This window comes from Perca flavescens, chromosome 3, assembly GCF_004354835.1.
Source record: "Perca flavescens isolate YP-PL-M2 chromosome 3, PFLA_1.0, whole genome shotgun sequence".
Lineage (NCBI taxonomy): Eukaryota > Metazoa > Chordata > Actinopteri > Perciformes > Percidae > Perca > Perca flavescens.
This window is the reverse complement of record NC_041333.1, coordinates 1,224,919-1,241,362: the sequence shown is the minus strand read 5'-3', so window position 1 is coordinate 1,241,362 and position 16,444 is coordinate 1,224,919. Positions and strand designations below refer to the sequence as shown.

General features: G+C 40.2%; 1 long non-coding RNA gene across 1 annotated transcript; it reads right to left on the bottom strand.

Moving 5' to 3' along the window:
- Window positions 1-1,792: 1,792 nt before the first annotated feature.
- On the bottom strand, window positions 1,793-15,645 carry LOC114549869 (uncharacterized). Its single transcript, XR_003691599.1, has 3 exons — window positions 15,502-15,645; window positions 15,199-15,248; window positions 1,793-1,958 (listed from the first exon to the last, which is right to left on the bottom strand). It is a non-coding gene; the product is annotated as an uncharacterized LOC114549869 (long non-coding RNA).
- Between the last annotated feature and the right edge of the window lie 799 nt (window positions 15,646-16,444).

Below are 16,444 nucleotides of genomic sequence, written 5' to 3'. Positions count from 1 at the left end.
TATCAGGTATGAAACCTGCCTCTTTTATTTTTTAAAGATTATTTTTTGGGCATTTTAGGCCTTTATTTGTATAGGACAGCTAAAGACATGAAGGTGGAGAGAGAGGGGGAATGGCATGCAGCAAAGGGCCGTAGGTCAGAGTCGAACTCGTGGCCGCGGAGTAAACCTCTATATATGGGTGCGCTCTACCAGATGAGGTACCCAGGCGCCCGAAACCTGCCATTTTGATTAGAATTTAAAATGAGTTCTTTGGTTGTCAATCTAAAGTTTTACCTGCCAAAGGCTTTGCTGGGGATTGAAAATGTTAAGTTTATGGATGTGCCTTAAGGGAGCTTTTGCTAAATTTGACATATTAGTGTAGAACCATTTAATATCTATATATATATATATATATATATATATATATATATATATATATATATATATATATATATATATATATATAGATATTAAATGGTTCTACACTAAGATGTGGTGGAAATTAGGGGGGAAGGCACAACAGAGCCATTGAGTCCAGTTGGAATCAGAAGTATTTTTAAAACAGTCCATTGGAGACACACACACACACACACACACACACACACACACACACACACACACACACACACACACACACACACACACACACACACACACACACACACACACACACACACACACACACACACACACACACACCATAGCTGCAGGATAAAACAGGAGATTATGAATTTCGTATGTTCAAATTAATCCCAAACACACACAACATTTATCCACTGGGTTGTTATAATAGCATTAATAATCAAAATTTTAATGTTTAACATTGGACCAAACCTTTTGTTGCATATGAAATACTGCATTCATGAATATCAATTAAAGGCAGACATGATAAAAGCACTAATTTGTTTATCTCTCAGTGGTGCGCTGCAATATCCTGGGCTTTCACAATAATTCATGAGGGGTTCTGTCTAATCCATTTTGAGCAAAACACCATATGCCAATGAGTGCACACATATGCAGGGCACCGGGCCTGCGAGCCAGCCCACGTCCAGACTCTATGGATTTGTGTTGATTTCTTCTCTACTCACGGCTCAAGGACTTGGTTCTCTGTGACTCTGCATGGCCTGGCGATTCCTGCTGCACACTGCGTTCCCACTGAAGGCCGTGCTGTCTCAGCTTTCTGTCCCGCAATCTGCAAATGCTGTCCTTGCCCTCTCGACCTCCCAGAGCTCAACCTGTCAAACCGCACACCCCCAGAACCCTGCTGCAGCGTGGAGGGGGTGGAGGTGGGGGTGGGGGGAGAAGATATAAAATGGAAGAGAAAAAAAAAAGAAAGAGAGATTAAGAAAAAAACGAGGGAGGCAGGAATGGGCTGTGGAGCAAAAGACAGAAAACAATTTAAAACGGCAAGAATGGGAAAAGCCAAAGCGCTCGAGATTGAAAGGCCTCTTCTTCTAATTTACACCGTATTCATCACTGCAGAGGGCAGACACTCTCATATCGCGTTCCGTTCACTTCCTCACCCGTGGCTGCAGGTCAAAGGAAAAGGCAATTTCCCCTCAGCCCATGTACAAGCTGCTCCATTCCTCATGGATAAACTGTACTTTTGAAACGCGTAGAAGTGAGGGCATTCATCACCAAGCCAGGTCTCCCTCCTCCTCCTCCTCCTCCTCCTCCTCCTCCTCCTCTGCAGGAAAAGCAAGAAGAAGCAAACACATCTGATTAATAACTTTCTCCTTGTGCAGCTAAAGCCCGCTCGGCAGGGCCTCTGTCAGTCAGGAGGGGCAGTGTTGGGCATACTGCCCACCTAATTCGCTTACTGAGCACTGGGCAGTGTGCCCACCTACTGAAGACGCAGAGCAGACTGTCTCAGGCTGTCAGACTTTTCATCTTGGAGATCCACCATGCTGGGCCTGCCAATGAAGACACCAGGAGTCTGTTACAAATCCACTCTGCAGTTGACTCCCACACATCTTCAGCTGGGAAAAGAGAAGAAATAAAGGCAAAGGAAAGTCAACAGAAACTACTGCTAGGCTTTAAACAGATGTCAGTACAGACGGATATACTTGTATTTATGAAGGCAAATGGGGATGCAGAGTGTGCTGTGTCACTTCATTAAGCTATTAATGTATAGAAAAACAATGAATGAAAAGGTGGCAGTAGCAAGGCACAGAAGCAAAAATAAACACACACATGTGCAAACACGAATACAGACATTTTTCTCTCTCCTATCTCATCAAATTTCCGTCTCCTGCTCACACACTGAATTCCTCTTTAAAACATCACATCTACTTCAGAGAGATGGAGAGAAGAGAGACAGAGCGAGAGAGAGGGCTGGAAGTAGATGGATGATGATTATTCAAGCACACTCTCTCTTCTTTCTCCTCTCTCCATTGATCCCGTCCCATCAGAGAGGCTATAAATATTAATAAGAGGGCTTTGTTTTAGCAACCTGTGTGAAGATCAGAGCACAGAACAATAGAAGTATCTGGACATGTATTTTTTTTTCTTTTTCTTTTTTTTCTAGCAGACGGCAGGCAACCTGCAGAGTGTCCTTGGGGGAGGGGAGCCTGGGGGAGCCCAGCCCTCAGCCCAGCGCCTCGGGCTCACTGCGTTCAAGTCAAGGGCAGTGCAAGGGGAACTACTAATGTGAGAGACCTGAGTCTGGTTCAGAATCAGCCTTTCACAGGCTGAGTCGTAGTGCATTAAATTGTGGACAAATTATTCATTATAGTGTGTAGAAGATACAAAACATTTGTTTTTGTATTTGTGTCCGATGTTTTTTAGGTATTTCCACACAATAACAAAAGCATTTTTACCACAACAACAAATGGAACAGACATTTCATTATTTCTCTCATTCCCACTTTCCTCTCTGAACCTAAATGCAATTATTTAAAAGGGTCAGTTCACCATAATCACACAAAAAAAAAAAAAAAACATTCTCTCACTTACTGCTTATAATATCGAGCAATGCAGATGGTTTTAATTTAAAAGGAATAGTTCAACATTTTGGGAAACGCATTTTTTTGCAGGAAAATTAGATGAGATGATTGATACAACTCTAATGTTCAGTATAAGGCAATAATCAGCAGCAAATCACACACACCGCCGGAAAGTAAATAAGCATATTTCCAAAAATGTTGAACTATTCTTTTAAGGTTGTTTCAGTTTAATGCCAGTTAGATAGTATTTCCTAAAAAGTATTTCCTAAAAAAATATATAAATATCTATATATATCTATATATATCTATATATCTATATCTATATCTATATCTATATATATATATATATATATATATATATATATATATATATATATATATATATATATATATATATAGATAGATAGATAGATAGATAGATAGATAGATATTTATATTTTTTTGGGGGGGGGGAAACTTGTTTTTTGGTCTTTAGTTCTTAGTTTCTAATACAGTACACGCCAAAAGTTTGGACACACCTTCTCATTCAATGCATTTTCTTTATTTTCATGACTATTTACATTGTAGATTCTCACTGAAGGCATCAAAACTATGAATGAACACATATGGAATTATGTACTTAACAAAAAAGTGTGAAATAACTGAAAACATGTCTTATATTTTAGATTCTTCAAAGTAGCCACCCTTTGCTTTTTTGATAGCGCTGCAAACCCTTGGTGTTCTCTCAATGAGCTTCATGAGGTAGTCACCTGAAATGGTTTTCACTTCACAGGTGTGCCTTGTCAGGGTTAATTAGTGGAATTTTTTCCCTTATTAATGGGGTTGGGACAATCAGTTGTGTTGTGCAGAAGTCAGGTTGATACACAGCCGACAGCCCTATTGGACAACAGTTAGAATTCATATTATGGCAAGAACCAATCAGCTAAGTAAAGAGAAACGAGTGGCCATCATTACTTTAACAAATGAAGGTCAGTCAGTCCAGAAAATTGCGAAAACTTTGAATGTGTCCCCAAGTGCAGTCGCAAAAACCATCAAGCGCTACAACGAAACTGGCTCACATGAGGACCGCCCCAGGAAAGGAAGACCAAGAGTCAGCTCTGCTGCTGAGGATAAGTTCATCTGAGTCACCAGCCTCAGAAATCACAAGTTAACAGCAGCTCAGATTAGAGACCAGATGAAGGCCACACAGAGTTCTAGCAGCAGACCCATCTCTAGAACAACTGTTAAGAGGAGACTGAATCAGGCCTTCATGGTCAAGTAGCTGCTAGGAAACCACTGCTAAGGAGAGGCAACAAACAGAAGAGATTTGTTTGGGCCACGAAAAACAAGGAATGGACATTAGACCAGTGGAAATCTGTGCTTTGGTCTGATGAGTCCAAATTTGAGATCTTTGGTTCCAACCGCTGTGTCTTTGTGCGACGCAGAAAAAGTGAACGGATGGATTCTACATGCCTGGTTCCCACCGTGAAGCATGGAGGAGGAGGTGGGATGGTGGGGGGTGCTTTGCTGGTGACACTGTTGGGGATTTATTCAAAATTGAAGGCATACTGAACCAGCATGGCTACCACAGCATCCTGCAGCGACATGCCATCCCATCCGGTTTGCGTTTAGTTGGACCATCATTTATTTTTCAACAGGACAATGACCCCAAACACACCTCCAGGCTGTGTAAGGGCTATTTGACCAAGAAGGAGAGTGATGGAGTGCTGCGCCAGATGACCTGGCCTCCACAGTCACCGGACCTGAACCCAATCGAGATGGTTTGGGGTGAGCTGGTTTGCAGAGTGAAGGCAAAAGGGCCAACAAGTGCTAAGCATCTCTGGGAACTCCTTCAAGACTGTTGGAAATCCATTTCAGGTGACTACCTCTTGAAGCTCATCAAGAGAATGCCAAGAGTGTGCAAAGCAGTAATCAGAGCAAAGGGTGGCTACTTTGAGGAATCTAAAATATAAGACATGTTTTCAGTTATTTCACACTTTTTTGTTAAGTACATAATTCCATATGTGTTCATTCATAGTTTTGATGCCTTCAGTGAGAATCTACAATGTAAATAGTCATGAAAATAAAGAAAACGCATTGAATGAGAAGGTGTGTCCAAACTTTTGGCCTGTACTGTATATCTTAATGTCAGGCGTTGAATGCTTATTTCTGTCTTGAGTGTACACACCAGGGACAACAATGGAAAGAAATCAAGTACTTCATAATTCTTTTCCTGATAAAGTCTGATATGTTGTGATTTTATAAATATATTAGAAGCCACAAAACCAAAATGTCTCAGAGACAGATATCTCAGAACCTCAGCAAAGAAAACCTAAACATAGATAGGCTATACCACTAAGGGGTAAGTGACAACAAATGTTTTTATTTGGTTTGGGTGAACTAAATGAACTCAAATAAAGGCGACGATACAGAGATGAAATAAGTCAAACGTGAGCCTAAGTGTGTTTGACCTCTCCCTCCAATAGTGTCATTTAGTGTCTTAGAATAATATGTGTTTGTGTGTTATGTGACCTCCATTTTCTCATCCTGACCTGACTGATCGTGTGAGCCTGTGGGGTCACGCTGCCTCTGCACTTGGTTAAACGTTTTAATGTTGTACCCGACATCATTGTTGTTCACAAACCCGAGAGAGAGAATCGTCTCTGATGGTGGAGACAGTGATGGAGGGTCTGGCCTGCTAAGGTTGCAAAAATAAAAACTAAGACAATGGTTTGACCCAGAACAAAGAGACAGAGGGAGCTGATGCCTGGTGGCAGAATGGATTCCTCTCTGGTTAATGGAGGTTTATGATTTACAGCAGATGTTGGCCAACACCTTTTCAATCTAGCAACAATACATGTGACATGGGGCCCATTTCTAAAAGGGAACGAATCGATGATACAGAATGGTGTGGATTTTATGAGAAGTTGGGCTGGATTGGCTTTGGGTGTATGACTGATGCAAGCCATCCAAGCTGATCCAGAGAGCACAGGGGCTGACTGTGGTGTGTGGAGGCTGCGTTAGACATAGCCACAGATTGAGCCTCTCATGTATTACCATTACATTGAAGTCACAAAGCTTGGTGGTCGGCCATCGGGTTGGTGTGTCAGGGCCTTTAAAGACTCTTCAAACATCTGGATGAAAAAACATTCTGTCTGCCAATCTTGTGGTTGAAGGGCGACCACGCTACCATGAGCCACAAGCCACTGACCATCTTTGTTTGGATTAATAACAAATTTGCTAATTAGAAAAAGGGTCAACATAATTATTAATTGTGCAACAGTGGAAAACCGAATGCTTAGCATGACTCAATAGTTTTGTTAATGAGAGGCACCAGCTAAAGCTAGATATTGTTGTATAAAGGGGAGTGGGTATTTGCAGTTATTTCTCAGCACCCCCCTCTGCACAGATCCTCATCCAGTTGTTACAGTTGAGAATTGACTGCATTTAGACCCACTTCTTCCTCTTTTCTTGTTTTGGAGGTAACTTCAGTTTGAAGTGGCTCTCCAAAAAGAGAGCTCCAATAACTCCTCTATTGCATGGAACACCACTTACTACTTCTTTTATGGTTTAACTGCAGATTGCATCCAATATAATGTTGCATTAGCACCCTCTACTGTTCATCTTTTTTCTTTGTCTTTGAAGAAAATGTTATGGGTAGCTCTTTATACCGACATTAAGTGCAGTGGTAAAACATCTGAAAGTAAAGGGTTAAATTTAAGGATTTGAGACACCATACCTCTCTTGTAAATGAGCAATTGGAAGGGGGGAGTGTTGACTTCAAGTTTAAAAGTACTAAAAGTGAAGCAACAAAAGAGCCCTGTGGTGTATTTGATGTGATTTGATTCTGCCTCTTATATTCTAAAGCAAGTTTGTTTTGTTAGGAAACATAAGCATGACTCGTGTGATGAAAGATGATGTATTCATGTTGTTGAAATAAAATGCACCCCCTTGATTTTATATGCAGAGTAAAAAAAACAAAGAGGTGTATGACAATAGCAGTGGGAGGAACCAATCAGGGCTCATTAGAGTCCACATGTTATAAGAGAGAAGAAAACGGAAGCCTTAAATCAACAGCTCAAATTAAAATCAGTGGGGCGTGCTGTTGATGGTGAACCTGTCCAAGGGTTTGAGAAATGTTATGACATGAACGCTGCAATGGCAACGACAAACAAAATAGCATCTTGGTACCAACATTTTTAAGAGCTACACAGAGGAGGAGGAAGAGGAGTGCAGCTCTTACTCTAAAGCAGAGATCTTTAACGGGGGGTTCGGGACCCCTAGGGCAGTGGTTCTCAAAGTGGGGTCCTTGAGGGGGTTCGTTACCACTATCTGAAGGTAGCTATCCATAGCTTTCAAATCAATGTTTAACATTAAAACATGATTTATAAAATCATGTCAACAATTATTATTTTAATTTCTTAGTATTCTATGCACCATAAATAAAGTATGTATAAAGGCTTTAGGCCGCCCTCCATGTTATTGTAGGACCAGTTTAATAAGCAACTTCATTTTATACAATATATGTTGTAGGAATTCCCTGATCCATCTCTCTTAGTTAAGGGGTCCTTAAAAAACGTACCCCTGCTCCAAAGGCAAATAATCACCAGAGCAGAAGGTAAAGAAAGAAATTAGGAGCGCCATGTTCTCCTCTATTGTTGTCGGGTCACAAGGAGCCACAGCCAACAGGAGACTGACAATGAAGCAATGTATATACACTTGACTGGTTTGACTATACAAGGTTTTTTTCTCTCCTCCATCTTAAAGCCCTATTGAGAGAACCAGCAAGGTGTGCGCCTATATATCATTTGTTGCGAGCTACTTGAGAGTGTCCAGTATGACCTGTAAACAGGTTTCTATGCACCCCAGCCAGCGGTGTGCCGGTGTCGCCTGTCTGCAAAGCTGCCGAGCCAAGCATTGCCCATGTCCCGCTCCGATAGCTCAATTTAAATGGAAATTGGATGAACTGCTTGGAAGTGATCCAGCCATCCAGAACAATTAACCCATATTACTGGCAGGCCTTGAAAGCGTAATTTGACTTTGAATGAGAATGGGGAGGAAAGCCTGTGGTATTTAATACTACTGGAAATAAAATCGCCTCAAGTTCAGAAAAGAGCCTGTTTGCTGCTATAGGTACCAGAGATTGAATGTCAAACATTGTCTCTAAATCCTTTTTACATATTTAATATGATGTAACAGTAATCCCTTATTAAAGTACACTTAAAATGTACTTCACCAAATAGTTATTATATGAATGATAATGTTTATTTTCGCTCCACTATTTCATTTTGAACAATAATGAAACTGTTACTGCTAAGCTGGTGAAATGGGAGCCTATGCTTATTTACAGAAGTCACTAATACGCCATTGTCTTTCATTTAAATTTAAACAACTACACAAGCAGTGAGGATAAAGCTAGGGTCACTATATATATATATATATATATATATATATATATATATATATATATATATATATATATATTTCTTATTGTAACAAATCTAATTGAAAGACCAAAAATCTATTAGCCTGTTTGTCGGTACTTTTCATCTTCCATACCAAGTCTGTGGCACTCCTAAAGAAGATGCAAATCTTTGAAAAACTGGTCATAAATATAAGTAAGTAAGTAATAAGTATATTCCTAAAACTGCTGGCCACTGTTTTTTTGTTGTTGCAAATGTTACTGTAAAGGAGTTAACAAAGCACAAAGGGGACTATTTTTAGCTGCGGATGAATACACATTCGGTGCTCTTGTGAAAATATAGCAGCAGGACGGTGTACTGTATTCTATTCTATTCTGTATGTGGGATTGACTCAAAAATAAACTACAGAGGCCATGTTCCTTGTTATTAAGGAACATGTCACCCAGTGCAACAGTGCTCATTGATGGCTTTTTAATAGTTTAAGGACAACAATGGAGGTCAATGGCACAGAGGAATAAGATATATCAGACTGGCTACTGTCACAGTCTCAGCTTGTCATACACCTTTCTCTTTAGTAATTTTAAAAATAGACAACACAAAAATGAGCATTTAAAAGAGTCTATTCAGAATCACAGCTGAAAATAGAAATAAAATATGGCAGAAGTGGAACAGGGCATGATCTCCATATTAAAAGGGCCAGTTTGCCCGAATTATATACATAAAAAATGTATTATATATTTTATTCACCTCCATTTTATTGGGGGGGCAGCAAATATCTCAGAGACAGATACCTCACAACTTGGCCAGATAAAACCAAACTATCTGTGGGATGAGTTATCACGAGAGATAAGAGAATGTGCTTTTTGTAGTTTGGGTCTTTTAACTCCACTACGAAGAGAACATAGAGTTACTGGTGAGGACATAAATTGTTCAAGGTTTTCAGCGCAAATGCTGTTGAATTGAAATTTAAATCTGTGTGCTGGTTCACATCCCTATCTGTCTGTTCTTAGGAAGAAAATAATTTTGGATCTGCTAAATTAGGGTCTGCATGACCTTTTCCTTCTCATCCCTATCCCTTTACAGTGTTTATTTGTACTGTAGAATGTGGTCAGATTACTTCCAGATGACATGGAATTTGACTTAAAATGTGAGCTAAGATTACACACACATTCACAACAAATTAAAGACTTGGCCAGACTGGAAACAAATAATAATTCTTTTTTGCACAAAGCACATCACAATAGTTAAAAAAAAAAAGAAGGTATTCAGGGTGTGAGAGTTCCCTTCTCCCCTGTGGTGTTGACAAGAGAGAGTTAGAGGAAAGGCAAAGGGAGGACACAAGAATGGCAAAAGCGGCTGAAATCACGGCACTCTGTATGCAGGGGACTCAAGCGTGTTGGACTTTGGAGTCAGTCAGGTAATGGGTGAAATTGTGTCTGCTGCACAGCTTATAAATCGCAGTGCTGGCAGTATTTATCTATGTCTCAGACAATCCTGCTGGGAGATGGGAACGGTGAAATGAGAATCAACAGCCTGCTTCTCCTCCCCTCAGCTCCCGTCAGGTCATTTCACCCCCCCAACCCCTCTCTCAAAGGGAACATGTGAGCAGAAACTGATAAATGTAAAGCAAGTTGAGAGCCGCCTGCCTCTGCCCTTTGCATTTCACCATAATTCCTGAGGTCATTTTAATGTATTTTTGTCCAAACCCAGGGAACTCAACTAAGCCGCCTCTCTTGCCGAAATTCCTTGCAAAGATATGCTACGATGAAGTATTCATTCCTCTTTTAAAGCACTTCCTGTCCACCACTACTACATTAAGGGCCATCAACTCTAATCCTCCATCGCATTTTCACATAAACTTTGCATATTTCATCTCCCAAATCAGGGGTGGTGGCAGGTCTGCGCTGTAATAAAAGATGGGACAGGAGCTATTTCTAGTCTCCCATTCTAGACAATCACCCTTTGGCTTTGTCTCGAACAGTCACACCTTGTTACCCCATCTCCGAAGGATAGAATAGAGGAGACAGACATGGGCATGTGGAAAAGGGTGGATGGAGAAAGAGGACAGGAACACAGGGAGGTAACAATAGCACGCAATTTCAGGCTTCATTGTAATTCCGCTCTCATCTGGGTCCCAAGTGACAAGCAGCGAGCCGCCCAGGATTCTAATCATTCCTGTTGTCAGATTGGTACCCCAAGTGAGATTGAGTTGATTGCTTGAACAAATTTGCAAAGTAACGATGCAATTTGTTGCAGAATGCCTCGGGAGGGTTTGTGCCGTCAGATTGGTGGGGTCTGTGGAGAGAAGTTGTTGTCTTCTTAGATAGACTTATTATAGTTATTCTCAATGTTCATCTTAGCCAAGGGTGTAACTTTGGGGGCACTATCCAGTTTTTTGTTGTTTTTTTAAGATTAGTTTTTGGGGCATTTTTTCCCTTTATTAGATAGTGACAGTGGATAGACGGGAAAGGTGGGAGAGAGATGGGGGATGACACGTAGCAAAGAGCAGCAGGTCAGACTCAAACCTGGGCCGCTGCAAATGACTGAGCCAACATGGGGCGAGCTAGAGGTCGCCCCGCACTATCCTGTTTTGATTATTGGGTGGGTTGTGACCCCCCCATCCCCCCTGTAAATGACGCCTATAATCTTAACACCTGTAAGGCAGACTGTTTTAGATCTGCGTTGGCTCAGTTTGACTGCAGAAACACTGCAGCTACAGAGTAAAAGGCATTTTTTGGTACCTTTCTCATATTGATCTGTTTAATGTAAAGCTACAGCCAGCTGGCGGTTATCTTAGCTTAGTGAGAGGGGAGGGACATCCGGTGCTAGTAGGTGGGTTTTGTCACCTTGGGACAGCCAGGCTAGAGGTTTCCCCCTATCGGGGCTTAGCGTCACCCAGGATGATTGTGATTGGTTTAAAGAAATACACACAAGCCAGAGCCTTTGTTCCCATATCCCAGAATAGACAGGTGGTGTAGCCAGACCATACTCCATCACTGACACTGCGCTGTGGAGATAGGTCTCGCAAATAAGCACATTTCCCAAAATGTTTAACTACTCCTTTAAATCTTAAAGGAATAATGGGAGATGGTAATGAGGAAACATTCAAAGCATTGTGTCTGTATCTGTAAACACTGTTGGAGTGTTTCATCCTTATTTATAATGAGACATTTTCTCCACGAACTCCAATCATAGAACAATCATCACACAGTATGAATATGAAGTGGCTGTGTGTCATCTCGAGTTTAATGATTAAATATTCCAGTGACATGGTATTGCACCAAACATAAAGACCATTCATTTCCAGCACGACAGTTGCTATTCTTCATAGCAATTACTCTATTATGGAATTTGACACATTTGAATAGAAATGACTAATTGGAGGAGGGAGGGAGGGGCCAAGGTGGGCTAGAGAAGTAGATTTGTCTTGGAACAAAAGGACTTGTTGGTGGCAGACTCAGAGTAACCTGATTCCGCCAGATGGATTGCTTCGCATTTGCTCGGCATATCCATCTGGGAACTTTCCGTTGGAGAACTTTTGGGAAGGGGCGGAATACTGGTTATTTGATTGGATGAACCATCTGTCTATCACCTATGTTGGTGATAGACGGGCCAAATCAACCAATCAGATCCACGAAGCGTATGAAAATACAACCACAAGCCCGCCCCTGCTGCTGCAGGCAAAGCATAGCTCGTTAGCTCAGCATGCAAGCAACATGTCGGTAAAGGATATTTGCCGTTTGTGTAACGAGAATTTAGGAATAAAAGACACCATTTCAGGTTCCCAGACCATATTCCAAAAGAAGGATCCAAGAGAAAAAAAGCATTAGCGAGAGGCTAACAGAATTAGGGCTACAGCTGGCTGATAATACTGGTTAGCTGATTGGATAAACCATCGGTCTATCACCACCTAACCCTCCTCAAAACCAACGCTGATTGACCCGGTCGTTTGGCTAACGGCTCCAAATTTTCTCTGCCTCAAGATGCCAGACTGATGTGCGAGTGGAAAACTGGAGCTCGCCAGATCAAGATGGTCTCACGAGGCTAGACTCAGAGGCCTTTCTATCGCAAACAGGTCGAAGACCAACTCAAAAAAGATTCATTTAGAGGTAACTGGTGGGAAGGTCAATGTGAATAGTTGTCAAACAGGCACATTTTCCATTATCCCAAAAACTGCAACAAAAAGAAACATTTCCTAGCCAAAGTCAGCATGTGTTGTTTAAGCGGAACATGCAGCATCCCAACAAGAAAACATTCTCAACATTTTTTTAAATTAGGACGACCTCAAAAGTAGCAGGTAACCAGGAAACCGAGCTTTCACTGTTGTTGTTGAAACATCTTCACACAAAGAAATCAAGCATCTTCATACTCCCTTGTGCTCTCCATTTCCTAGTAGGATTTCATAATCATGTTTTGTTCTGTCTCTTTCATTACATATTTTTCTTTTTGTCCTTCTGTATAGCACTTTGTGACTCCTATGTGAACGAAATAAGGGTTGGGGGTAGACACTGATAAAATATTAAATATAAAAAAAAACACTGGAAATGACTAGTGGTGGAATGTTACTAAGAACATTTAGCCTACTTTACTGTATCACAGTGTTGAACTACATGTACTTTACTTGAATATTTCCATTTTGTGACTTTATACTTCAACTGAGCTGCATTTTAGAGATACATATTTTGTCTCTGTTTTACCAGCTACATATTACATTACATATTAATGCATCAGTATCAATAATCCGTTCTGAAGTGTCATATTTTCCGCTGTGACTCACCTGCCAAGAACATAGACACCAGCTTACATGAGATGTGTTCAAAGGTCAGCCATAATTGAATTTATATCACTTACAGGGGGCATTTTTCTGCATTTTTTCCCCTGGTGTATAAAGAATGAATGGTTTCCAATTTCTTCATAAGCACTTTTCTCTCAATATTTGGCTTGTCATTTTTTCCCCAGGTCAGAGGAGTAAGTAGCAATATACACATAATCAGAAATGTATACTCTTTCGCTCTCAAAGATCCAATGGGTATAAATGAAATAAAGGTTCTTATGGAATATTTACTAATACGATTGTTGAGATCATATGAATAACCCCCTTCCAAAATTCTTGTGTGCACACTCCAGTTCTGGGGTGGGAGTCCTCAGAGTAACTGCAGGGGTGCCACCAAATTAATTTTTTGAAAGTTCTTTTTTAAAATTTAAAATGTCTTAACATGAATCCAACATATTATTAGCAAAGCCTATTTGTGAAAAAAGATTGATAGGCTCACTGGCCTGTAAGAAGGTAGTCACTAAGGCAGCCACCCACAGTTCATCCTAAGCATTCACTGTGCTACATGTACGTTTAACATTAAAACATGATTTATAAAATCATACCAACAATTATTATTATGATAGCTTAGTATTCTATGCACTACTATATATATATATAAAGACTTTAGGCCGCCCTACACATAAGGCCCGATTTTATATGCAAATCATTTTATACAATATATGTAGTAGACAGTCCCTGCTCCGTCTCTCTTTCAGTTAAGGGGTCCTTGGCTTAAAAAATGTTGAAGACCTCTGGTCTAAGTTATGGTTTAGGTGAACATTGTCATGCATCATCCCATACTGCATGCTACAGGACAGCGGAGGCAGTAAAGACAGTGGCTCCTCTCAGATTGCTGTGGGCACTGAACTGCTACTTAACTGTGCCTGAGCTGCAAGAATGGCTGGAGGACCACTGGGGAAATGATTATCCAGACACCAGTGCTGGCTGCTGGCTGCTCCCACTGGCAAAGCAATCACTGAGTTATTTGGGGGAGAATGAATTACTGAACATTTTGAGATTAGACCGCTTAATCCCCAAATGAGTTGCTCAGGGCGTTAATAGAGATTGTACATACATTTGTGTCTTGCATGAGTATTGTTTGTGGTTTTTTCTCTATCACCTGTCATTTCATGTTTTTTTAGGTGTCCCATATGATTATGGACGTTATAGGATTGTGGAAGCAGGAATTGTGTTTTTTAATACTCCCTATAGTGGTAGCATAAAAAGTATTATCCTCGCCTCTGTAGTTGATCTAACTCCGTGCCTTCACACACGTCCTGTGGTTGTGTTTGATTTGCTGTGGTCCGGACCAAAGCACAGCATTGAGTGGTGTCGTCCCCGATTACCAAGAACCTCAGATCTCTGCAGAAGTGGGCACAACTAAACCAAACAAAAGCAGTAGAAACCGGAACGGGTAAGGAGTGTTGAAACAGAGGCTGCAGAGGATATGAGAATCCTTGTTCAAAGAGGTGTATTCTTGCAATCTGAATGAGTCAGAAAAGCCTGTGCCCTACAGGGATTCCCATCATCTCTCTCAGACCTTGATACCTTTCATCACGCCTGAGATTGGTGATTAGATTGAAGAGCCCAGCAGAGGAGACACAAGTCCTCTCCTCCACACCGAGAGGAAAAGCAATGTTCCACAAGACTACACATTCATTACTCAAAATAAATCTCCATTTAACAAATGCCATATGCATAATTAGGCTATAGGAATAATTATAACTGTAATTAGTTTCTCCATGGGCCGACCTATGTAAATTGTGATTGACAACCGGCAAAAACAGAGTGCATAAATTCAGTCTTCAGAGATTCACGGGCACACACTGCAACACAATAGCACGCATCTGAATACAGAGGAGACAAAGGGATTCAGGGCCTGTAAACATGCCACCTCGCGCACATTCATAATCCATGTATACAAGACTGTACACAACCATTGTATGCTTTTGTATAAGGAATAAATATTCAAAGAACACATTATATTACACAGTCTATAAACTCAGTTGCAGGATATTAAGTACACCTACAAATACAGTCTAAAACAACAGTCCTACCTTTATGAAGTTGGTAATCTTCACTTTTTGCTGAAGCTGTTTGTCTCCTCCTATTGATATAAATGAGGTTGGCAGAATATTAGAAACTCAGTATAAATATTAAAACTCAGTATAAAACATAAACATAAAGTTAAATAAACACTTCTCTACAACAGTGTTAACAAAGTAAAAAAAAATGATGCATGAATGGATAATAAAGACCGTGTCCCAACTCCATACTACATACAGTAGGCCTACATACTTTAAACTATACTTCATAGTAGTATATTGTTTTTGCAGTTAGTATATAAGAAATCAACATACTCAACTGTTTTCCTGGACAGGAAATGCTGCATTTTGTGCACCGTGCAAAGGCAGTCAAACTGTGCCTTTAGAATGCTCCTGTCCTGTCTGTTAAACCAACATTAAACATTTTTTTAGTCTTCTCAGGTCTTCCTGGAACTTGTTTCATCACCGTCAACGATTAGTTTCCACCTGTGAGCGGCTCCTCCTTTCCTTTGTGCATTGCATTGTGGGATAATAGTGTCCATCAACAGCAGGCTTGTTTTTTTTTAGTATTAATACTGACTGTTTCACGGTTACATTTTAGGCAACACACTACATACTTAAAAACTGCTTAGAATTAGTAGCCTATATAGCGTAGCTTTCAGCCACACTAGTAGCTCTTGGAGGCACAGCGGTGCTCTGACGCCAGCATGCTAACATGCACACAATGACAAAACATGCTGTTGTTTAGCAGGTTAAATGTCTACCAGCTTTACCATCTTAGTTTTAGGTCTTAGCTACTAACATTTGCTATTTAGCACTGTACACAAATGATTACAGTTACATTATTACAGAATGCGATTAGCTAATCGTGAAGACTGCAACTAATCAAATTTAATATTTAGTTGAATGTTCTGCATAAAATTTGGTTTAACATATTTTATTCATCTTTTTATTATTGTATTTACTGTTTTTTCACAAGATAAATGCTAGAATAACGTTACATATCACAGATTGTTTAGAGAAATGCCCTATTTTTTGTGGATTTTTCGTTTATTTTGTATTACTTTATTTAATATGATAGTAATATGTAGATGCGGCTGTTGAACTGAGACATAGCAGACATTTCTGTTTACAGGAAAGTGATATTTTTGTTAATGGAACGGTTATTTTATTATAATTGTGATAACATGTTCTGTGTTTGACTGTTCAATGTCCCATGCTTATTAAAAGAAAAACACTGCTGGAAATTCATATTAAT